Here is a 25285-nt window from a genome sequence, read left to right as displayed (position 1 = left end):
TTTGTGGTGATTTTTCAGGTGGTTGAACAAGTTAGTTGTATTGCTATGCGGCGCAGACACAACTCTAACGCACTCTGTGCATATGATTTGTTCTTGGTTAACATCACTTGCCCTAAATCCCAAAAACTTCCAGACACGGATGATGATCCTTTTCGAGGGACTAGCTCCTCGCCTTCTGCTCCTGACATTTGATTTACCTTTCACACGACACCCGTGACCGTCTGCTCTCTGTTCTGTTGTCTGTCTCTCTACTCTTCTACTAATACGGAGTCGACTGCAGACAGAAACTTTTTTTGAGGCTGCCGCTGCAAGGTTGCGCGCATGACACCTCCCATCATCGTTCTCCCCCTGGTGGTTGGCTGACTGTTAGTTGAGGAAGCGCTTGATTTGATATGTAGCAGAGCACGCATTTTAAATGTCAATATCGCTGACGATCATGCTCATTTAATTGTGGCGAGCAAAATCGTGATCGCGATTAAAATTCGATTAATTGTGCAGCCCTATAATGGGTACTGTTGGAAACTGTCCCTGCTGCTGCTGTTGGCTGTTGGCGCCTGTTGCTGCGGCTGCTATTGGGGTCTGTGGTTGCTGTTGCTAAGGTGTTGGGACCTGTGGCTGATGCTGGCTGCTGATCTTTTGCTCTGTGGTACTGTTAGAGCATGATCCAGCTGCTGCTGCTGTTGGGTCTGTGGTTGCTTTTAGAGACTGTGGTTGCTGTCTGGGCCTGCTGCTGCCTGTGGCTGCTACTGCTGCTGTTGGGGCCTGTGGCAGATGGTGGTTCTGCTGATCATGGGCCTGAGGTTGCTGGTGGTGGCCTTTGGTTGCTGCTGCTGCTGTTGGTGCCTTTGGTTGCTGTTGGGGCATGTGAATGATGCTGCTGTTCTTTTTGGCATATGATTGCTGTTGCGGCCTAAGGTTACTATTCGGGCCTGTGGCTGCTACTGCTGCTGTTGGGGCCTGTGTTAGCTATTGTGGCCTGTGGCAGCTGGTGCTTCTGCTAATAATGGGGCCTGTTGCTGCTGCTGCCCTTTTTACTCCTGGTTGCTGTTAGGGCCCTGTGATTGCTGCTGCTGTTCTTTTGGCTTGTGGTTGCTGTTCGGGCCTGTTGCTGCTGCTGCTGTTGGGACCTGTGGTTACTGTTGGGGCCTGTGTCTGCTGCTGCTGTTGGGGCCTGAGGTTAATGTTGGGGCCCGTGGTGCTGCTGCTCCTGGGACCTGTAGCTGCTACTGCTGCTGTTGGGGCATGTGTTAGCTGTTGAGGCCTGTGGTAGCTGGTGTTTCTGCTGATAATGGGGCCTGAGGTCGCTGTTGGGGCATTTGGCTGCTGCTGCTGATGTTGGGGCTTGTGGTTGCGGTTTGGTTCTGTGGTTGCTTTTAGAGACTGTGGTTGCTATCTGGGCCTCTGGGGCCCTGTGGCTGCTACTGCTGCTGTTGGGGCCTGTGTTAGCTGTTGGGCACTGTGGCAGCTGGTGCTTCTGCTGATCACGGGGACCTGAGGTCGCTGGTGGGGCCTTTGGCTGCTGCTGCTGCTGTTGTTGCTGTTGGGGCCTGTCGCTGCTGCTGCTGCCCTTTTTTGCCCGTGGGTGCTGTTGGGGCCTATGGTAACTGTGAGGGCCTGTGGTAGCTGCTGGGCCCTTGGCAGCTTGTGCTTCTGCTGATGTTGGGACCTAAGGTTTATGTTGGGGCCTGTGGTTGCTGTTGGGATCTGTGGTTGCTTTTAGAGACTGTAATTGCTGTCAGGGCCTGTGGTCACTGTTAGGGACTGTGGCTGCTGTTGCTGCTGTTCTTTTGGCCTGTTGTTACTGTTGGGAGCTGTGGTTGCTGCTGCAGCTGTTGGTGGGGCCTGTGGTTGCTTATGGGGCCTGTTGCTGATGTATGGGTCTGTGGCATTTGCTGCACTTACTGCTGGGCATGTGGCTGCTTTTAGGGCCTGTAGCTGCTGTTGGGGACTGTGGTTGCTGTTGGGACCTATAACTGCTGTTGGGCCCCAGAGCTCAGAGCCTCCAGAACTCAGTCTCCCAGGGTGCGTCAACGTCACACAGGGGTGTGAAAACCGACCGGGGACACAAGTTTCAACCACTATTGGTCACTCTGGGCCCCATGACCCATGAGGTCACATGCCAATATAAGCCAAGTCCCCCCTCTCTTCTGTCTCTTTTCGATTCCTCTTTCTACGCAACCCTTCGAGAGGAGAAGGGTGGCTGTCCAGCTCACTCTTTCAACTCAACTCTCTGAAAGGAGGTCACTCTTTCTGCTCAACTTCAATGGAGGAGAGGTGCAGCTTTCCACTCACCGACCAAGGAAACCTCCTCCCAATCCAAGCTCTACGAACCTTCAAGCAGCGACGCAAAAGCCTGGCTGAGAATTTCAAACAGCAACTGAGCTGCATGGCACAGCCAGAACCACAAAGGCAGGGGCCACAGAACCAGCAAGACGACTTCACTGGACTTCGAACAGCACAGCGACCTTTTTTTTCCCTTTCCATGGACAGGTAACACAACTGGGCTTAATAATTATACTAGGCTAAGCAAAGACTGTTTATTCGATTCTGTGTGATGTTTATACGTTTGATTTGTGTGTTGCTGTGATATTTTGGTTACAAGTTATTTGAAAGTGTATGTTAGGCTCGTCACTCTTTCTCTACCTTGGCGCACACACACACACACACACACACACACACACCACACACACACACACACACACACACACACACACACACACACACACACACACCACACACACACACACACACACACACACACACACACACACACACACACACACACACACACACACACACACGTTATTGCCCTTATAGGGGCCAGCTGCCATTTTGAAAAGCACACTCACACAGACACACCAGAATCCTTTTTATTGCCAAGTATATTTACACATACAGGAAATTGCCTTGGTGTGGTTGGTGCATTTTGACATAAAAACAACAATCGGACATAAAAACAACAATATATACAGAAAGAGCAATAAGTTATGTTATGGGCACGTGCAGTGCTAAGGTGCAGTGATTGGTTCCGGGATAGTGCCAATAATATATAAGTTATAAATTATGTGCTGAGGGGAGTGGCGGAGTCAGTGTCAGTGTGATGCAGGGGGCTTGTTTGTGAGCCCCACTGCCATGGGGAAAAAACTGTTCAGGTGGCGCGAGGTTTTAGTCTTGATGGCCCGGAACCTTTTTCCACACACACACGCATACTCACATACACATCACATACACATCTGTATATAGTAAGTACATCTTTAGCAATTTGTGTTTTTATACTTTATTATCTTCATAATAAATGTTTTTCTTTCACAAATGTTTTAATGAATGTTGCACAAGTGTGAATTTCACAACCTCTACACCATAGGTCACTAACAGGCGGACCGTGGTCCGAGTCCGGACCCAGAAGCCGTCCCGTACAGACCCTTACCTACAGCCAAAACAGAAGGTATGATTTAAACCTGACGGGGCGCTTCTATTTGTAACCGGCGCAGCTTTTGTAGTCTTTACGGTAGTGGTTAGCGGATGAAGAAACGCACAGACCAATTGCATGCGAGTTAAGCCATCCCACGTGATACTACTCAGCCAATCAAGTCTGTGCATTCCAGGGGGTAAACATTGCGACTCTACAGTGCAGACAGATGAGAGTTAGAGGCAAGTTACACATGAAAAGACGGTAGAAAGAAAAAGAAAGATAGCGATACAGGTAGAGAAAACAAAGGGAGAGATACAGATGAGTGAGACGGAGAAAGTTGAGAAACAGAGGAGTGAGACGGAGAAAGTTGAGAAACAGAGGAGTGAGACGGAGAAAGGGAGAGAAACAGATGGAAAAAGTGGGGGAGTGGGATATAAGAGGGGAAGAAAGTGATTCTAAAACTGTTCAATTGTTAAGATGTGTTGAGATTTATTATCTGTAAAATTGGTTGAGACTTTTGAGTCAAGATGTGAAACAGAAAAGGGAAATTCAAGCTTTTGCTCCCTTTATTTTATTTTTCTGAAGTTAAGCCCTTTATTTGAACATGCACAATTTTTCACATTTTATTTATTTTCTCTTATTTTGAAATGCAGCCCTACTTTTATTTAGTTAATGAGAGAACATTATACATATCTACAATCATACATATATGTTCTGTTCTATGTTACGTGACAATAAATATTGTCAAAAAGTTTTTTTTAATTGTACTGAATTCATTGATTTGACAGTCAGGTATTTAGTACATGCAGATGTGATACAACTACTAGGCTACTTAAATATATATCACACTAAATAGTTAGACATTATGATCTTCTGGACCTTTGCTTCAAGAAATTTTCTCTAACTGGACCTCTTTAAATTTTAGTTGAATACCCCTGCTCTACACTGTCAAGAACTCTATATCCTTCAACTTAGCTAACTATCTATATGGTAATTTTGGTTATAGTTATTAATTTAATTGTTAATCAGAGTTCCAAATTTGTAGTTAGTACTTTTATGAGACTTAATCAATCTTTTCCCATCCTTTGAAGGGTGGTGCCCGAGGTAACTTTAATCAATTAAAGTTATTTAATATTAATATTTTAATTTTAATATTCAATATTTAATTTTGATAACCAAATTTATTGAATGCCGAAAGGCACACCATTTAATGGTATCACGTTTAATGCATTATTGCACAACACTGCGTTTATTGTGGCCAGTGATTTTAACAACGCCAAGATGAGGAAAATTCCTGCCGAGATACCATCAACACGTGTTGAAAAAAAACAAAAAAAGGGTATTTTAATTTTGTTTTCATTAACAAAAATGCAAAAGGATAAACTTCACAACTCTTGGCCGGTAAAAGGTCAACCAACCAAACTAGCCTCCGGTAACCAGTGAAGACAAGTTAACAGCACCATAACAAAAAAACTCCCCTCAACTGACACAGGGGAACATATATCGTGGCTGATCAAGCCACTCAACAACACAAAAGGGGGATAGACTTAGACATACTAACATTGAAAACAAAACTACAGCCACAACATAACACCCCCGTATAAGGCCATATAATATTAACTAAGGAAAATAATTAAATATAAATATCAAACACTAGTCAAAGATTAACAACCTAAAAATCGAAATAAGGAAACAATGTCCCTCCCCATGATTACAAGAGACATGGTGCAGTCCAATTAGTGCTTAAAGCCATTTAAGGTTGTCTGCTGGAGCTGGGCCTCCTTTTGATGCATGGCCAGAGGACTCCAGCAGCAACCCCCAGGAACTGGTAACTCAAAGGAAACTTGATTAATTATCACAGAAAAAAAATATATAAATAAATAAAAGTATGTTGTATGAAACCAAAATCTGTGTCCAGTTATTTAATCTGTGGTGTGGGTGTGTGTGCAAAGAGAAACAAACTAAGCAATTAGGAATTAAGAATTGCACCACCATGTTACGGAGTTTCAGTGTGTGGTTGCTGGTGCGGCCATCCCAAACACCCTCGACCATGTTACACTCCCTTCCGGGATATATAAGGCCCTCCCTCGCCCCCCATTCAGCAAATCAGATCATGTCTCATTACTGTGCTGCCTTCCTATAGGCAGAAACTCAAAGTGACAGACCAGTGACTCGGACATTCAGCAGTGGTCCGACCAATCAGACTCGGCTCTACGGGACTGCTTCAGCACTGCGGAGTGGTGTGTGGTCCAAGCATTTCATTACCAGCAACTGCTAATGTAATTGGTGTGCACATGACAATAGTGTCTTGAATCTTGAGTCTAGAATCTTTAATTGGCCTTGTCACGTATTCAATTGGGGTAAAAGAAAAGTGGTTAGGAAAGGAGATTGTACTTTTTTTAATGCATCCTGTCTCTCTCTCCCTCTAGCTGCTCTCAGACATACACCGAACAGAGGAGCTATAAGAATATGTCAGAAGACTAAATTCTGAATTACCCTTAATTAAGTGTCTAGAAAGTGTAGGATTTTTATCAAATTACCTGAAAATCAATTAGCCAGGCCAGGAGTGTCTGCTGCAAATGAGTATTAATATGGGAAGGGGATCTTAAACTCAAACATTCTTCTTGTTGCAGCCAGGTTTGAGTCACAAATCAATCAATTTGATAATCAGCTTTCAGATCATTGACTCATAGAGACACAGTTTCTATGGGGTTGGGGGGTCGGGGACGTTTACTGCTCTAACAGAAGCGCAAAGTGTGTAAGACTGCAATTCTTCCTCTTAGTCTCAACTCTGGACCGTCAATTTTGACTGTCTAATAAATTTACGGCATGTTTCTGGGCATGACACCTTCTCCATTTTACATGTAATCGCTGGTCAGATTAGGCAGTGGCCGGAGAAAACTATGGAGTCCGACATTGTCTTTGCATAGGTAAACACTGACTCAATATACAATTTTTGTGACCTAATGATGTAGTGGGTTGTCGTTACTGCAGAATTACAATTTTACCATACGTTTATCCTTAGCAGCAGTTTTAAATATGATTATGTGTTGCCTACTGTGGCCCCAGGAATGCTTTTAACCCAGGTTGCCAGTATCATGAACATCACACCAATGATCAGAGTTGGTTTCTCTATGGGTGTGTCGCTGAGAAGGGAAACTTTATTAGGGTTGGTGGTGAACCAGGACATTTTAAAGGTTTAGGACTATGCTTCTTGTTGTGAATAGTCACCTGCAACTGCTCGGAAACCGCTGGAGGGGCTGGCAATTAAATGTTATTTATTACATGTACCCTTATTTAAAGAGGCAAAGGAGTATCACACTGAGCACAAGAGAGCAAAAATAAATGTTGTGTAACAGTGTAAAATCAGACACAGCAATGAAGTACTGGGTGGATTGATAAACTTTTGTTCATTAGAGAGGTTCCAGTATCTAACTAAACCTAAAATAACGTTTTTTCTTTTGTTTGTCTACAGATTAAAATAATTTAGTTTTTTATATTTTGTGTAACTATGAACAAAGCTAGCTGTTAACACCTGCTACCGAGAGTTAAGCTTATAGCTGTAGCAGACACAGACATGAAAATAATTTCCATCTTCTTGACTCATTCTCAGAAACAAAATGTTAAACTAAAGCCTTCTAAGCAAAGGTGTTTTAAGAGTAGTGTAAAAGTACACAACCTTTTAACATTATAAGCAAAAACTTGACTTAACTTTGAGCATTGAGACTATATTATTGGAGGCAAAATGCTGTTTTGGTATTATTTCCCATTCAACCATACATATAGGAGGTGAGGTGTGTGTGTGTGTTTATTCATGTGTGTCTATTTGTGCATGTTTAAGGCTAGGGGGTGGGGGAGCTATGGAGACATATGTGCCGCCCTTGGCCACCATGTCAAAATTAAATTCATGCCATTTTTCTTCAAGCCGTACCCCGTTTATAGTATCTGCCACAGTGGTGACTGGCGAGGCTTAAAGAGTATTATCAGGAGGATAGTTTTGCATATATTACAAGGTTAAGTGCAAACCAATCTGCTTTATCCAAACACAGCAATCCAAACAGAGCTGGGTCTTGGAGACTGATGAGTAACACACTCAGCCAGGGCCCCAGCCCCTTAGCCCCCCTTTTTCATCATCCCATCACACATTGGGCTCACACTGATTGGCTCTGATTGGTTGTATAAAACACAGCACTGACTTTTTGATTATATTACATATGGTTTCACATAAATTGGTACCCCCTGCTACAGATACCAGAGCCAGATTATTGCAAGGACACACAGATAGAATTGATTGAGTAGCTGTGATTGTAATGACTCTAGAAAATATGTAACATGCATTGGGACGGTCTCCAGTGTTTATGATCCAAGTATAATCTGTTCCTTCTTGTTCGCAGTCGGCAGCGTGAGGCCCAGTGCAGGTCCTAACAGACTGTTTACCAGGTTACTGCGGGTTCACCAGTGTCACATTTCAGGAACGCATTGTGGGTTAAGTGGCAGAGGACTTCCAAAACAGACCTCCTTTAGGTCAGATAAAAATTGTTTTGACATTTTAAATGGAACACCTCCATAAGCAATCCATACTGACCTCTCATGTTTCTGGGAGGGCTCAGGGAACACATCAGATAGAGTCTAAACCCTGGGGCCCATAGCCAAAGATTCCCAATGTAGCCTCATCAATCTGAGTTACAGATGAAAGACACAGGATCCATCTTGCATCACTTGGCTTTTCACCTCTTTTAGCTCTGTGAATATTTTTCAATTTTACCCTTCTTAACTCAACAAGTAAGACCTTTCATATTCATTTTCAAAACTAAATAGTCAAATGCAGAACAGCTGGAAGCTAGCAGGCTGAGGAGCAAACAAACAAACAAACAAACAAACAAACAAACAAACAAACAAAAGGCAATGGCGTCTGCTGTCTCTCTTGCCCTGGTAAAAAACTATGAACCCTTTCCAGTGCCTGGCTGCCTTTGCCCACCTAACTCTATATTTAATATCACCTGGTGCTCAGTACCTTCAAAACAAAAACATTGACTACCAAAACAATATAACTATTGTTTATAATTATCATTAATATTATACTAAAGGCATAATCTAACTAGTTGTATTAAAAAAACTAAAAACATTAATAAACAAATGTTTAACTATTAACCCCAAAGAAAACAGTTCTCATGAATGTTTTAAATATTGTTTATTTTGTTGATGTTCTCTATTACATGCAACATCTATTGCACTTTTGTCCATCCATTTTATCCGGGGGGTTGTAGTAGTTTCTCCTCACGCTTGTCGAGGGTAAAGAACAGTGCATGTATCATGTACAGATTTGGTAAGCCCAAAGAATAAAACTGATTTGTGAATATGCGACACATTTATTTTAATTAATTTGATTAGTTGTGTTCATTTTAATATGTTTTCATACATGTTCACTCCTGTTCATATTACTATTACGTATTACTCCTCTCCTTTTTACTTTTGATTTGATCAATTTTAGTGGTGGGGGGAAGACGCAGTTTCTATAGGTTTTTTTTACAAGTGCAGGGAAGCATGTAGGACTGCAACTATTACTCCAGATATCAGCTCTGGACCATCTTGGTTGTCTGTGAAATAAAAAAGTCTGGTTTTTGGATATGAAAGCTGCTCCATCCAAAGTGGGATGAATGCTGTTTCTTTTAATCAGACCAGTTTTCCCCAAAAAAGTTTGCCAATTATGTACAAAGCTCATAGTGTTTTGTCTGAACACCATCTCAACAGCCAACGGTGAAAGGATGACATGTGGCTGTGCATGACAAACACACAAACTCAATATTAATTTTTATGAGTTTTTGTTACCTTAGCTAGCAGTTTTTAATATTATTATACATTGCCTACTGTGGCCAAAGGAAAGCATTTAACTATGGTTGCTGGTGTTACCTCCTTGTTTTTCAAAAAAGATTAATTACCAGAGTTGGCCTTTCAGTGGATGTGTTGCATAGTGGATATAATTTACTAGAAACCTAAACTAGTGAAACAGAGGCTTCTGCTTTGGGCTACACTTCTTGTAACATACATGAACCCAGCCACCCTGGATTTACGACTGCTTGGGAGCAAATTTATGGCTCGCACCAGCTATGGAGACTGACTAACAATATCAGCTAATGATTTTGCTTCCCTGGTGTTTAATTTCAATGTTTAATCACTAATATATTTGTTGTTTATGTTAAGTAACATCTGTGACTGCAAATTGTACCAGCAGAGCAGACTACTATCCAGCTGAGAACTATAAACGAATGGCAGCCATTGTACAAACTTCCTATCATGCCATGCACATGCAGTCAGTGGCTTTCCTAATACGAACACTGGCTCATGAAAAAAATCTCATCTGTAAATGTTATTACTGTCACTAAAGTAAGTGGTGTGTGTAGCAAAAGACTTGCTTAGTGTGACAAATAAAGGTTACATTAACACACATGCTACATCTATGTAAATCATCTATCATGTAGCAGTGATAATGGGGCTTTTGAGCAAACCAAGTAAGCTAGGCCTTTTGTCCAAGGCTGCAGACTGGTTGATGTTGATGCAAAGCTGGAGGAGCAGTTGTAGCCCACCCACTTTTGTTTTGTCACAGCCATTGTGGTGAAAGCTGTCAGAGAAACAGTGAGATCATGTTGATTAGGTGAACCTTTAGAAACTGAGTGAAAATATGCTGTCAGATCATTACAATAACAAATAAGCTCTCACTTCCAACTTCTCACTTAGCAGCTCAAGATTAGCAGAGGGGGCAACTGCCAACTATGCAGTCTTCCTGGGGTCAGTGGGGATGACTGTAATCACAATTTATATCAGTTTTCATTTACCTCACCCAGCCCCTTGTTATTCATTCATCCAGTCATATTTAAACAAAGACCACTACATTTTACTCAATTCACCTCCAAAGCAAAGTCACAAATTATACTTGTTCCTTTTAAGTTGATTTCATAGTTCATGAAACATAATGGCAATATTTGGATCATTATTGGCTCTGTCGGTATCACTTCAGATGACACTTGCTTAACATTGGACATAGAGGGGGATGTCACATAGGGTTCCAAAATCCATTCATCTAAACATGTCAATTGAAACACACCGTACCAATGCCTGTCTTGTTGTTATAGAGTCAGAATGTTGTTGCAATAGTTGTTTAGTAAAATTTCTTGTCACTGAAAAATTACATTTGAAAATGTCAACAGAAATCTGGAGCTCCAGTATAAAAAACTCATTCATACCTATGAAGGGCTAATGGAAGATAATACCAATGTGGATTATAATAAACTACTGTATATTTATTGTGAGGAGGTTAAATGAATAATAACAAACAAACAATGAACTAAAGGAGGGGAATATAGTTGATGCTGTTTAAAAACAAATGGAACAAAAAATTGGAGTTGTGCGTGCTGTGCATGCACAGCACGCACTGTGCACAGTGGGCATTTCCCATCTCAGAATCAGAAAATCAGCTTGTTTTTCAGAATTAACAGGCTACAATTTGACAGAACATTTTAACTAAAAGCTGGAAACACATGGAATATTTGACACATTTAACACAACCAGTGTGTAAAACCTAAAGATGGGTCACTATTTTTGGGATTGAGTGTTATTTTTTTCAACAATTTCATGTATTTAAAAGCTCTGACACACTTATTAATAATAAATTATAAAATATTATGGGAATTGGAATCTTACCATAGTTTGTGATTTAACCCAGACAGCTGTGATGTCGCGGCCCGCTCCTATCCCGGGTTCCCACTCTGTGGTGAAGGCGGCACCGGTGAAGCCCTGCCTGAGTTTGACAATGGGGGTATGTGGAGGTTGATCGTCAGAGTACCTACAGCTGAACCAGGGAGAGTTAATTGGCACAGCTGAGTCTAGTTGGCTAATAACTCTCCCTGGATTAAAAAGGCAGCAGGAGCGCTTCCACCAAGAGAGACACATGGAGGCAGGTGGAAGAGACTGGACAAAGAAGAGTTGCCAAAATGAATTTATGTTGGTTATTTAAATTTATGTTTGCGTTAGTTTAATAATAAAGATGTTGAAAAGTGAGTGGTTCGTCTACTTATAGATGTAATCAATGAAAATGAGAGAAAGAGAGGAAGAGAGAGCACAAACTTTACCAACTTTACCACTTTAACAGCACCATTGTGTCTTGTCTTCTATATTACATATATTTTGGGCCATAGTGTAATACACATATTTCACATAACTCACAACCCCTTAACTTTATTATAGCTTTATGCCACAAGAGGGCAGAAGCAGCACATTAAAACATTCTGCAATCACTTAAACCCATATATCTGCTATATCTAAGTTTCATTCTAGATGCATGCCTTCCTCTCTTCTCAGCAGTGTACAACAGTCCACTCGCTGTTTAATGCAGTAGTTGGCAACCTGATAAGCAAATCTTCTGCAACAGTCAATTAGGTTCTACTCCCACCATGTCAGCCATAAGCAGATACAGCTGTTTCTGGGTGAAGCAGAAGCTCCAGGGAAGCTTTATAGGACATACATGTTGAAACATAGGAAATACTGCCCTCAACTCTAAGAAAATTCCACAGGCATATCTCTCTGACACAGTTATAATCATAGAAATCCTGATATATGTTAACCTTTTGTCATCACCATAATTATTTATGAATATATGTTTATGAACGTTTTTCTGAAAAAGTGGTGTTTTCTTGGCGGAACAAATATTTTGGTAATGGTGGCGGTGGGGATCATTATTATTATTATTATTATTATTATTATTATTATCACTGCCCCTTATTGTGTGACTGACAAAAACACAATTTTGACCAGGCTGTGCGCCAGTTCAAGATGCTCATAAATGTTGTCAATCATGGTCAGCAGTGCGTCTTCAACACCTGTCTGTTCACGTTAGGCAAACTGGTTAGGATCTAGAAGAGGTGGAACGTCGGTGAGAAGTTGTTTTACCACAATATTTTAAAAAAATGTGATCACTACAGATGTTAGGGCAACTGGGCGCAGGTTGTTAAGGTATCTGGGTATGTTGTTTTTTGGCACCGGCACAATCATGGAACTTTTCCACAGACTGGGGACTACCCCGGTGTCTAATGACAGCTGGAACAATATCAGATCAAATATCTTCATCCACCATCACTCTTACTCTCGTAATGGCTGTAGCCTTTTCCAATTTAAAGTCCCATGTATTAAATCTACAGTAGAAAAAAATATTTAAATTATTTGCCATATCAAGTTCACTAGCAACTGTCACACAGTGACTCTTAGGCTTATATCCTGTTATTGTTTGTAGACCCTGCCATGCTCTCCTAGTATCATTTGTAAAAACACTTTCTAATTAGTTTTTATATGCTGCCTTACACTCAATAATCTTGCCTTTAATCTTTTTCTGCACTGACCTCATTTCCTCTCTGCTGGCAGCTGACTTGAACAAGCGCTTTTTCTGGTTGAGAAGTTGCTTTAACCATGCAGTCGCCCTGGGTTTATTGTTGGGTAGGGGGAAGTCCTTGATGTTTTTTGGGGGATAATCAGTACCTCACAAAACTGTACATAGTTTGTAATAGCAAGTGCTGCGTCATTGATTTTATCAGTCCCGTCTATGATTACATCCTAGTCCGTGCACTTCTGAAAGTCCTGAAAGGCCTCAATTGCAGCAGTGGTCCAGCTTTTAACCTCCACACCTTTCGCCTGTTCACGCTGTAATCCCAGACCACACAGTGCCTTTCCATAGCAATAGTCTAGAGAAACTTTGTTGCAGGTGACATACTGCTGGTACGTAGGTAAATGTACCTTCAAGCTGCAGAGATTAAAGTCCCCTGTGCATGGAACTGTGTCATCACAATTTGCCTACAATTTGTGTTGAAACCTTTTCTGTTATGTAATGTGTTAGTAGAGTGACATGATATGCTAATAGTCTAATATGCTAGCAGGCTTTATACATTATCAAGGTGAAAAACTATTTATGTTTCAATTAATGTTTAAAGGCTAATTATCTTTAAGTTTAATAACTTATATTCTTTCTATATGTCTTTGGTGAGGTATATTTATTTTATTAATTTGTCACGGCATTCTTGACAGCAAATAAATGACAGTAACTGAAAGGAACGCCTTTGCGTTCATGTTTTAACTGAGGGGAGTCTCAGCCTGATCGACTCTGCCAGACACGAGGTGTTCTTTCTTACTCTCTTTCGTTTGTTTTGTTATACTGACATTTGTGCACTATGGACACCAAGTGCATCACGCTTGCAGTGTTCTTTCTCCTGTTTTTCACACTTTCGACCGTGTCCGGAGATCCTGTGTGGAGCCATGGCCCTATTGTTTACAGTAGGGATCAGCTGTTAGCACTCTGTAATACAGTGTTGCTGCCCGAGAAGAGACCTGAGGCCCCCCGTGAGCTAAGGAGAAGGAGATGGCGCAATTGTGCGAGGAGGAGACTCTACAGACCATGCTCCCGTAAGATCTCTACCCAATAAGATGGACAAGTTAGCGGCTTTGCCCCGGCATGTGATAAGGGACTACCGGCTGTGTAGCATCATGCTGTTTTCGGAGTCATGGCTAACCACAGCAACACCGGACACAGTCGCTGCGCTGGACGGATTCCAGCTGATACGGGCTGACAGGACAGTGGAGAGCGGTAAGAGGAAAGGAGGAGGGCTGGCAGTGTTTGTGAATGATAGATGGTGTAACTCTGGGCACATCACTATTAAAGAACAGCACTGCTGTCAGGACATTGAGGTGTTAGCCGTTAGCATGAGACCTCACTATCTACCATGGGAATTCTCGCATGTTATCACGATAGCTGCGTATGTTCCCCCCTCTGCTAACGCTGAGGCAGCCTGTGATGTCCTGCACTCTGTGGTGAGCATTGGGGTGGATTACGCTGTCATCTATCGACAACACAGAGCTCTTTCTCATCTGGAAAAGCCTGGGAGCACTGTAAGGATCATGTTCTTTGATTTCTCCAGTGCGTTCAACACCATTCAACTGGCACTTCTGACGGACAAACTGAAGCATGCTGGATTGGTTCTGCACCTCACACCCTGGATATTGGACTACCTGACCAACAGACCCCAGTATATGAGGATCCAGGACTGTGTGTTGGACATGGCTGTCTGCAGGGAAAGGGCCTGGCTCTGTTCCTCTTCACCATCTACACTGCAGACTTCACCTACCACTCACCCTCCTGTCACCTGCAGAAGTTATTTGATACAGAGGACTGACGCAGGACTTTGTGGACTGGTGCCAGCAGAACTGCCTCCAGATCAATGCAGGGAAAACCAAAGAACTGGATTTCCGCAGGTGCAGACATGACCCCCCGATGCCGTTGAAAATCCAAGGAATGGACATAGAGTTAGTGACCTCATAGAAGAACCTGGGTGTTCACCTTAACAATAAACTGGACTGGACCAATCATGCCAGTGCACTATTCAAGAAGAGCCAGAGCAGACTATATCTGCTCAGGAGACTGAGGTCTTTTGGAGTGCAGGGGGCGCTCCTGAAGACTTTTTATGACTCTGTGGTGGCATCTGCCATCTTCTTTGGAGTAGTTTGCTGGGGCAGCAGCATTTCAACTGCTGACAGGAAGAGACTGGACCGACTGATTAGGAGGGCCAGCTCGGTCCTGGGATACCCGATTGAATCAGTGGAGGTGGTGGGACAGAGGAGGATGATAGTGAAGCTGTCTTCTCTCATGGACAACTGATCCCACCCCCTGCAGGACACCATCAAAGCACTAGACAGCTCCTTCAAGACTGATCCACCCAGTCTGAAGGAGAGGTATCGCTTGTCAGTCCTTCCTGCAGCAGTAAGACAACCAGCTCTGCTTCTAGTAAAACTACATGCACGGACTGTCACTTTAACACTTATCAACTGTGCAATATTCACTGTGCTATATTCATTTGTCTGTGCAATATAAACGGTTCATGTGCAATCCATTCACTCTACATATTCTGACACATAATATATTTCTTTACACTGTATATACTGGTTTAATTACATTTATATTTTCTATATATATTTTTTCTATATTTCTATATACTTCTTTATATTCCTTCACCCAAGTACTGCATGCTACTTATTTGATGTCTTTTTGCTGCTGTAACATTGCAAATTTCCCCATTGCAGGACTAATAAAGGACTTCTTATCTTATCTTATCTCACCTAGAGCACCTTTCTGAAGCGGTTGCTCCTTTAATTGAATGTTATCTTGCTCTGCTTATAGGCTACAACTGTTCTCAAGCCCTGCTACCCAGAGAAGTTGTGGTTGGCAAGGACCATAAGCCGTTTGCTCAAAAGATCCGAACTTGGCTGAAGTATAGTTGGCTCTGTCAATCCTTGTGTTGACTATGGTGATGCAATCGGGAGCAGCGATAGGATTGTTTTAAGAAAAGTGACCTCCTCTGCCCAGCCACCAGCCAATCTGACAAGTGAAGTGCAATACATATGCAGAACACAAGTCAAGGAATTACTCCCCCAGATGTGATAAAGGTGCTTGAGTCAGACTTCAACGAAAGAACTGCAAAGGGTTCTCACTTCTCTCAGGAAGATCTGCGCTTCATATCAATAATGGATGACGGAATTAAAATCAAAGCAGTCTCTGCGAAATGCCTTTGCCATTTAATGAAGTCAGGCTGAGCCTGCCAGACAACAAGACATGTGCAAATCACAGTCTCAAATGTTTGGGAAAGAGGTTTGAGAACGACAAGCAATACCATAAGGATTACATAGCCTTCATGATGGAAACAATAGCTTGTGGAGATGCTGAGAAGGTTCCAGAAGAAGAAATCGACAAGCGCCCTGCCTTGTATCTCCCTCACCACGGGGTGTATCACCCGCAGAAGCCAAGAAAGATCCGGGTCATGTTCAATTGTTCAGCAAAGTTTCTAGGCATGTCATTGGCTTGCTTACAGGACCAGAACTGACAAATACCCTGGTAGGTGTCAGTTTCATTAAGGGCCAGTGAGTATAATATGCGGTATCGAACACATTTTCCATAAATTTCAAGTAAAAGCAGAAGACCAAGATTATTTGAGATTTCTCTGGTGGGACAATGGAGACATCCAATCCCAGGCACTGGTCTACACTTAGTTGGGGCTGCCTCATCTAGTACCAATGTACCCACAAGTCTTGAAGAGAGAAAGGATGCAGAACTAACTAACCTAGGAATTGTCCAAAGACCAACATTCTCTGAAGAGATTCAAGGATAAGGCCAACAACCAAGGATAAGGCCAGCAGGCTGCACAAATTAAATCCTTTCTTGAATTAAATGAGGAATCCTCAAGGTGGAAGTTCGGCCGGAGCATGCATCTAGCCATCTTGTCAAAAACTATCCACATCTCAAAGATACTAATCAAACACTATCATCAATGAGTGCAACACCAAGGGCGTGGCATGACAATAATGAGTTACGACGAAACAGCATCTGGATACTTGGATATAGTCATGCTGTCTCATCCTATATTAACAAGTGTGTCAAGTGTAAAAGGTTCAGAGGGTGTACTGAAGCCCAAAGGATGACTGACTTACCCTGTGAGTGCATGGAAACAACTCCTCCCTTCACATTTTATGGCACGGACTGTTTTGTCCCTTTTTATGTCAAGGAGGGAAGAAGTGAGCTAAAATGCTATGGCTTGCTGTTCACCTCTTTCTAAATGTCTAAACCTAAAGGGGGCAGTTGTGGCTGAGGGGTAGAGTGGTCAACCAGAAGGTTGGTGGTTCAATCATCAGTCTTCCCCATCTGCATGCCGAAGTGTCCTTGGGCCAGATACTGAACCCCTAAATGGCCCTTCATAGATGATGAATGCACTTAATGTAAGTCGCTTTGGATAAAGGCATCTGCCAAATGACATGTAATGTAATGTAAATGTCAGCTGATATCTTCCTACGAGGTGCAGTCCGCTAGCATCACCACTTCTGGTGGACTTTTAGGCTTAAAACACGGTGTAATTACCTTGTTTCGAGGCAAATATGAATGTCTGGGCTTGCGGACACTTGGTTGACACCACACGAGCAGTATGGGAGGCATGTTATGTTTTGTCTGTTTTCTAACGTCTTAAGAAGAGGACAATGTTGACTTCAATTGTATTGGATTCTGCAGCAACAAAGTTTACCCCTCAGACTCCAGAAGTGTTTTGTGGACTCAAACACTTCACCCACCCCTCCATTGGCATAGTCGTGAAGTAGATAATGAGTGAATTTTCATTTTTCAGTGAAACTACCTTTAACAGAGTCTTTGGTGATAGGGCAAACGCCTGTGTCAACGAGAAATAATACATTACCTCCTGCATGCTGTACCACCCTTTGCCTGAATACCTCCAGGAGATTTCTCTGTTGTTGTGAAAGTATCTGAGCAGAGAATCTCCCACTGTGTTGTTCATGTGTGAAAGGCAACCGCCTGAAATCTGCACCCAATTCTGCAGTCATCCTCCAGAGTTATTGTCTGAGAGTGGCCTCATACATAGAAAGACAGAGTATGTGATCAGTTCTCTGGGGAAGTCCACATGTGCATTTTTCTCCTTGTATCATAAAGGAGCACTGCTTACAGAAAACATTACTGCACTATACAGCAATGCAAAAGATGTAATCAGTTTTAGGTTATGGGGTTATAAGGATAAATACAGTGTCTATAAATAGTATTCACTTCCCTCAGAGCAGGGAACAGGGTTGCGGGGGCATCTTCAACTATAATTGTATGTATTTGTTATGTGTCATTTCTGTTGACATTTGTTATCCATGACAACTGTTTCCAATCTTGAGTCAAATTGTATGAACCAATGTCCAAAATTAGTTCACTGATCAGTTAATGGAAAAAAAAGGATTAAAATCCCACTTGAATTAGAACTTGATCTGACTCGTGAGTCAGATGAAAAAAAATATTTAAAAAATTGATGTGATATTGATATGGCAATATTACTTAATCTTCAGTGGATTTCGTTATTTAGCAGTTTTTCATCTTCGTGTGTGGAAAGTACTACTTTTAACAGATAACTAGACAGAGGGCACATTGTGTAATTTCTTGAATACTCCTTTCCACTGATGATTCATCATTTGTTTTTTTTATTTTTTTCCTCTAAGCTCACATTTCTATTGTTAATACAGACCATAATTTGGATTCATCTTCTGGCCTTTAGAAGAACACAGCATTCAAATCATTTGATCATTAATCCACACTCTTTATTTACTCCTCGCTCTCAGCAACTTAGAAACAAGGTGGAGGAGGACAAGGGGGGCACTCAGGGGTCAAAAACAAGCAATCCACTGTGAGTTCCTGCCTATTGGATGGAGGCAGTGGGGGAGGATAGGTTGACATTGCAAATATGCTGCCTGCTGGAAGTTTCAGGTGGTGCTGTGGTGAGGGATTTCTGGTTAATGTCTATGACAGAGGCAAGCAGGCAGCTATTACCCAGAAATCCCCAGAGGGTGGGCTTGAATTTAGGGCAAACCCTTCCACTGCAGGTCAGCAGGGCATATGCACCAACAACTCCCCACCAACCCTTAACACCGATGCATAAACCCAACCATGTAGCAATATTCCTCCACTTAGCACAATCTATTAATAACTAAACAGTGGCGACTGCTTAATATGGGGCACTGCCCCCCCTCCGCTCTTGTTATGATAAGCAGAGTTGATGTGATGGTCTAACTGGATGTGGTGTAAGTAATGCCTGTCATTGCTTCCTCTGTTTCAAAGTGTTGGCACAGAGGTACTGTGGACAACGACAGGGGTGTGAGACCTAAAACGTCTCTTCAAAAAAATGCAAACCGCATGAAAGTTGCCACAGTCATTAAGACACAATGAGGCTTAATTTTTGCTGCAGGCTTACGCCGGGTTTACACCGGACGCTGAAGCGCCGCACAGCGCAGCGCCATTCTCAAGCGCGCAGCCGCCTGGCTGTTCACACGGGACGCGCATTTCTCCGCGCCGGTCAGCCCGCGATTCTGCTTTCTCCGCTTGTTGTTGTACCCGTTGAATGTCGGGGTTCGGGGGTAAATGATGGTCTTCATAGCCCCCCCCCCCCCACCCCTCTCTTTCTCTCTCTGTCTATCTGCTTGTGTGCTTGTAGTGGATGGGCAGAGGGGGACATTTAATTATGTGATTGGGGAAATTGGGAAAATTAAAACTCCAGGACAACAGAAGGGGAATACAAAGTATGGGATGCATATTTGATAATTTATATCATATAAAATATGTAATTTATATCGTTTAAAATCATTTTTCAGTGTGTTTCCTGGCGCGATACGCTCGCAGGCGAGCGGAAAAAATAGACTTGACGCCGAAACCATCGGTGCAGGGCGCGAGGCGCCCTTGGCGCGGCGCATCGCAGCCGATGTGAACAGCACACTTGTGTAACGGGGGCGGATAGGAGGCGCCTGGGTTTTCTTGGCGCTTCAGCGTCCGGTGTAAACCTGCGTTAGCATTGCACAGCAGCTTGATGCAGGCTACAGTACTGGCATACTGTGTGTTGTGTTCTTTTTGTTGAGTCTGGCTTCAGTTTGTTTGCCCCACCCCTCAAAAAACTACGCCCCCCCCCAATATATTTTTCACCACCCACTGTATATACACTACCGTTCAAAAGTTTGGGGTCACTTAGAAATGTCCTTATTTTTCAAAGAAAAGCACTGTTTTTTTTCAATGAAGATAACATTAAATTAATCAGAAATACACTCTATACATTGTTAATGTGGTAATGACTATTCTAGGTGGAAACGTCTGGTTTTTAATGAAATATCTACATAGGTGTATAGAGGCCCATTTCCAGCAACTATCACTCCAGTGTTCTAATGGTACATTGTGTTTGCTAATCGCCTTAGAAGACTAATGGATGATTAGAAAACCCTTGAAAACCCTTGTGCAATTATGTTAGCACAGCTGAAAACTGTTTTGCTGGTGAGAGAAGCTATAAAACTGGCCTTCCTTTGAGCTAGTTGAGTATCTGGAGCATCACATTTGTGGGTTCGATTATACTCTCAAAATGGCCAGAAAAAGAGAACTTTCATGTGAAACTCGCCAGTCTATTCTTGTTCTTAGAAATGAAGGCTATTCCATGCGAGAAATTGCGAAGAAACTGAAAATTTCCTACAACGGTGTGTACTACTCCCTTCAGAGAACAGCACAAACGGGCTCTAACCAGAGTAGAAAGAGAAGTGGGAGGCCCCGGTGCACAACTCAGCAAGAAGACAAGTATATTAGAGTCTCTAGTTTGAGAAATAGACGCCTCACAGGTCCTCAACTGGCAGCTTCTTTAAATGGTACCCGCAAAACGCCAGTGTCAACGTCTACAGTGAAGAGGCGACTCCGGGATGCTGGCCTTCTAGGCAGAGTGGCAAAGAAAAAGCCATATCTGAGACTGGCCAATAAAAAGAAAAGATTGATATGGGCAAAAGAACACAGACATTGGACAGAGGAAGATTGGAAAAAAGTGTTATGGACAGACGAATCAAAGTTTGAGGTGTTTGGATCACACAGAAGAACATTTGTGAGACGCAGAACAGGTGAAAAGATGCTGGAAGAGTGCCTGACGCCATCTGTCAAGCATGGTGGAGGTAATGTGATGGTCTGGGGCTGCTTTGGTGCTGGTAAAGTGGGAGATTTTGTACAAGGTAAAAGGGATTTTAAATAAGGAAGGCTATCACTCCATTTTGCAACGCCATGCCATACACTGTGGACAGCGCTTGATTGGAGCCAATTTCCTCCTACAACAGGACAATGACCCAAAGCACACCTCCAAATTATGCAAGAACTATTTAGGGAAGAAGCAGGCAGCTGGTATGCTGTCTGTAATGGAGTGGCCAGCGCAGTCACCAGATCTCAACCCCATGGAGCTGTTGTGGGAGCAGCTTGACCGTATGGTACGCAAGAAGTGCCCATCAAGCCAATCCAACTTGTGGGAGGTGCTTCAGGAAGCGTGGGGTGAAATTTCTACAGATTACCTCAACAAATTAACAGCTAGAATGCCAAAGGTCTGCAATGCTGTAATTGCTGCAAATGGAGCGTTCTTTGACGAAAGCAAAGTTTGAAGAACAAAATTAATATTTCAAATAAAAATCATTATTTCTAACCTTGTCAATGTCTTGACTATATTTTCTATTCATTTTGCAACTCATTTGATAAATAAAAGTGTGAGTTTTCATGGAAAACACGAAATTGTCTGGGTGACCCCAAACTTTTGAACGGTAGTGTATATATATATATATATATATATATTCCCATCTGATCTCCCCTCATGTCCTGCCATCTCTCTGCTGTTAACTATGTAAAGCTGGAGTTCTGCTTTTGCTGAGATACAGGTACAAAGTTAAATGAAATTCTATTGACTTTGATACAGACATGAATGGTACCCAGAGGATGACTCTCTGTAAGATTATTCACTAACCATCATCGCGTTATAATTAGCATTCAATTTTCCAAAAGTTTTTTTAACCAAATATCCAGCAGCATTCTTAAAACATTTTATTAGTCAGCTTTGATTGTTAAAGGCTGGCTCTGTGTGTGATGGCTCTTATAGGTGTTTATGCTGCAGCATCCCATTAAGAAATGGGACGCAGCAGAAATGGTTTGGCAGCTCTTTCCAGGCTCATTCCAGGTGAACTTTCTGTATTGACAGGAAATCAAACAAACATTAACATCCTTTTGGATCTAATGCCAAACAATTACTTAATTTAGTGAATGTTATCAGACCAAGCATCTTGTACTTATTCTCCAATAATTGCTTTTGTATTCTATATACTTAGATGCTATAAATGATTTGATCACCATGCTAGCGTTTATAGTTTAACCTCAATATCAATAATATAATAACATCACATCATATAATATCAATAACCTCAATAAACTCAGTTATTTGAAATGAATGAATTGAAGTCTAGAATTCTCATTAAGGCAGCCATCATACCATTTTGCCAATATATTTAAATCATTCCTCTCAAATAACAAACTGCTGCAGTGCCTGTTCTAAACATGCCTGTTTGTAACTGAATCAAATTAGCAATCATAATAATAATTAAAATACTCAAAACAAATACTCAAGCATTTTAAACATGTGTATTACAATCTTGATGACAAATAAATCATTATTCCGGATTTTGTTGTATAGTTTCAAGGTAACTTATATTGTTGGTTATAATTTGTTGGTTATATCGACGGATAATATGGGGTAAAGTGTAACTGGAAATATTTCCTTAAATTTGGCTACAGCACTATCAGGTAGACATCTAGAAAAGGAATTTTTTTATTAGTGGCATATAGTCAGATAATGAGAAATCGATGATTATTCAATTATGGTCTAATACAAAAGGATTATGTGGAAGTACTATTAGATGTTCAATTTTGACACCGTATGATAGTACAAGGTCAAGTGTGTGGTTACAACAATGAGTGGGTTGGTGTACACACTGACTGAAACCAATTGAGTCTAATACTGAAATGAATGCAACACTAGGGCTATCATTATTATTGTCAACATGATTATTAAAGTCACCGACAATAATACCTTTATCTGTTTTTAGGACTAGGTTTGATAACAATTCTGAATAAGCCCCAGGAGCATGGTAAACTACAGCAAATATGATTGGCTGTTGTGATTTCTTGGATGAGTTGCATTTCAATTCAACTGTATAGCGACAAATCATAATATACATTATCTCAATCAATGTTCTGGAAGTTTTCGGGAAGCTGCTGAAAGGAGAACTTAGGCAGCAGATGATGTCTTATGCAGAAGAGTTTAATGTAGACTTAATGCATCAAGGAGACCAGAAGGTGAAACAATATACAAACGTCAACAGAGTAACATGAGCAATTGTCACCCCCAAGTCTGAAGATGTCTCCCACAGCATCCCCATATATCTTCCTATACTTGCGTCACCCCTTCCAACAGCACATTCATGAATGGCTAGATTTGCTGTCACCCTCTATGTTACATATAGGTGTTTGCATCCTATTGGATAGTTAAGCATAAAGTATGTATCCCTAAATCACATTCTGTCTTTACGTCTTGCCACTGGTGTAATTTAGAAAAGAGTTGAAGTTGGTGCCTCTCTGTCTGGGGCATCTGAGTTAGATAGGAAAGTCCCTAAGTGTAAACACGACAAGGTACTTCTAGTTGGCCCTTTATCTATAACCTGACCTTGGGCACTGCTTGGAGAGAAGGAGAAGGGAGTATCTGTGGAATTAGACAGGCATGATTCCCCTGTACAGATATAGTATAATATATAATATACAGTGGCATATACAGTAATATGTGAGTATGGTCAAAATTTCCTCAACAGCCAAGACCTTTAAAATTATAGAGAAACCCAACAGTTCCCACAATGAGCAAGCACTTTGGCAACTGTAGAGAGAAAACAATTGCTCATTAACTGAAAGAAAAAAACATCTAGCAGAACCAGACTCAATGTGCCAACAATGCCTCAACCGGTTGGGGTGAGGGGAGAAAAATGGGGAAGAGAGGAACAGTGGGTGGAAAGAGGGGAGAGAAGAGAGATAGGGGTGGGGAGGAGAGGGGGAGCTGTCACAGCTAGAGGGCGCTGCAAACAGTATATTTACATAAGACATGTTCAGTGTGGGACCTTTATAACACATATGTATATATACACCACTTCAAAAAGAGGCGGAAAAACAAACACTCAAAAGACAAAACCATTACAGAATCCCCCCCTCAAGAGCCGGATTCCAGACGGACAAAACGCGAAACTGAGACGGGAGGGAGGAGGGGGATCCGGAGGAGGGGAATCCGGGATGGAGCACAGGGGCTCGGGCGGGCGGCACGGAGGCCGGTCAGGGGCAGAGTACAGAGGCTTGGCCGGGACGGCACCGTGGCCGGTCAGGGGCAGAGTACGGAGGCTCAGGCGGACGGCCCGGAGGCCGGTCAGGGGTGAAGCACGGGGGCTCAGGCGGACAAGCCTGGAGGCCGCTTAGGAACAGAAGCAGGGGGGCTCAGGAGATGATAGCAGCCCCCGGACGTGGGGCAAGAACCGAGTGGCCGCTGCCGGACCCCCGATGCCGGAAACAGGTGTGGCGTCTGCCAAGCCCCCCGACGCCGGAACTGGAGTGGCGCCTGCCGAGACCCCCGACGCCGGAACTGGAGTGGCGTCTGTCGGGACCCCCGACGCCGGAGCTGGAGTGGCGCCTGCCGAGACCCCCGACGCCGGAACTGGAGTGGCGTCTGCCGGGACACTCAAAGACAAAACCATTACATACATTGAGATTTGCCACCATGCCAAGAGCACGCCCCCTGACGAAAACTCACAACTTTCATTGAGTGGCATCACCAACTCCTTTAGGATTTCCTGGCCAAATTTCAAATGCGTCGGGCCAGTCGCAGGACACCAAAATGTAAAACATGACATTTCCTGTTACAGCTAGGTGGCACTATGATTACTTTTGAATATTATTATATGGATTTCCTTAGGGTGGGATAATTGTCGCATTGGACAATATACATATTCCTGTTTTTTCAGTCGAAATATCGAAACTCCTCGCCACGCCACAGCCACACCCATTGATGAAAACTCACCCTAACCCTTCACAATGACAGTTCACCACCTCAGATTGTCAGCCAGACAATATCAGGACAATCTGATGTAGAATTTCAAAGTAAAAGCCCTTGGAAATATCATATTTTAAACTGTTTTGGTTGTGGCAACAAAGGAGATTCTTATGGCAATTGACAATGATGATGTCACTGAAGAGATGGCAGAGGGCAGTGAGTTACTGTGCTGCCTACTTGTAACCATTGTAACCTACTGGTAACCATTACATCAACAAATAAGGTTAGCCTACAAAATCATAAATCTGGTGCTTTGCGTAAAAAAGAATGGCCTGGAAAGGAGTCAAATTCCTGACCTGAATTATCATCCAAGTCCACTCCTGTCTCATGGGGTTATTGT

The 25285-nt window shown here is 42.5% G+C and overlaps 1 long non-coding RNA gene across 1 annotated transcript; it reads right to left on the bottom strand.

The window, feature by feature from the left end:
• Positions 1-10: 10 nt before the first annotated feature.
• Positions 11-24554, bottom strand: LOC117755899. The gene is made up of 3 exons (XR_004612695.1): positions 24543-24554; positions 10616-10621; positions 11-259 (listed from the first exon to the last, which is right to left on the bottom strand). It is a non-coding gene; the product is annotated as an uncharacterized LOC117755899 (long non-coding RNA).
• Positions 24555-25285: the final 731 nt, after the last annotated feature.

Source organism: Hippoglossus hippoglossus, chromosome 22 (genome assembly GCF_009819705.1).
Source record: "Hippoglossus hippoglossus isolate fHipHip1 chromosome 22, fHipHip1.pri, whole genome shotgun sequence".
Lineage (NCBI taxonomy): Eukaryota > Metazoa > Chordata > Actinopteri > Pleuronectiformes > Pleuronectidae > Hippoglossus > Hippoglossus hippoglossus.
This window is presented reverse-complemented; position numbering and strand designations above follow the sequence as displayed.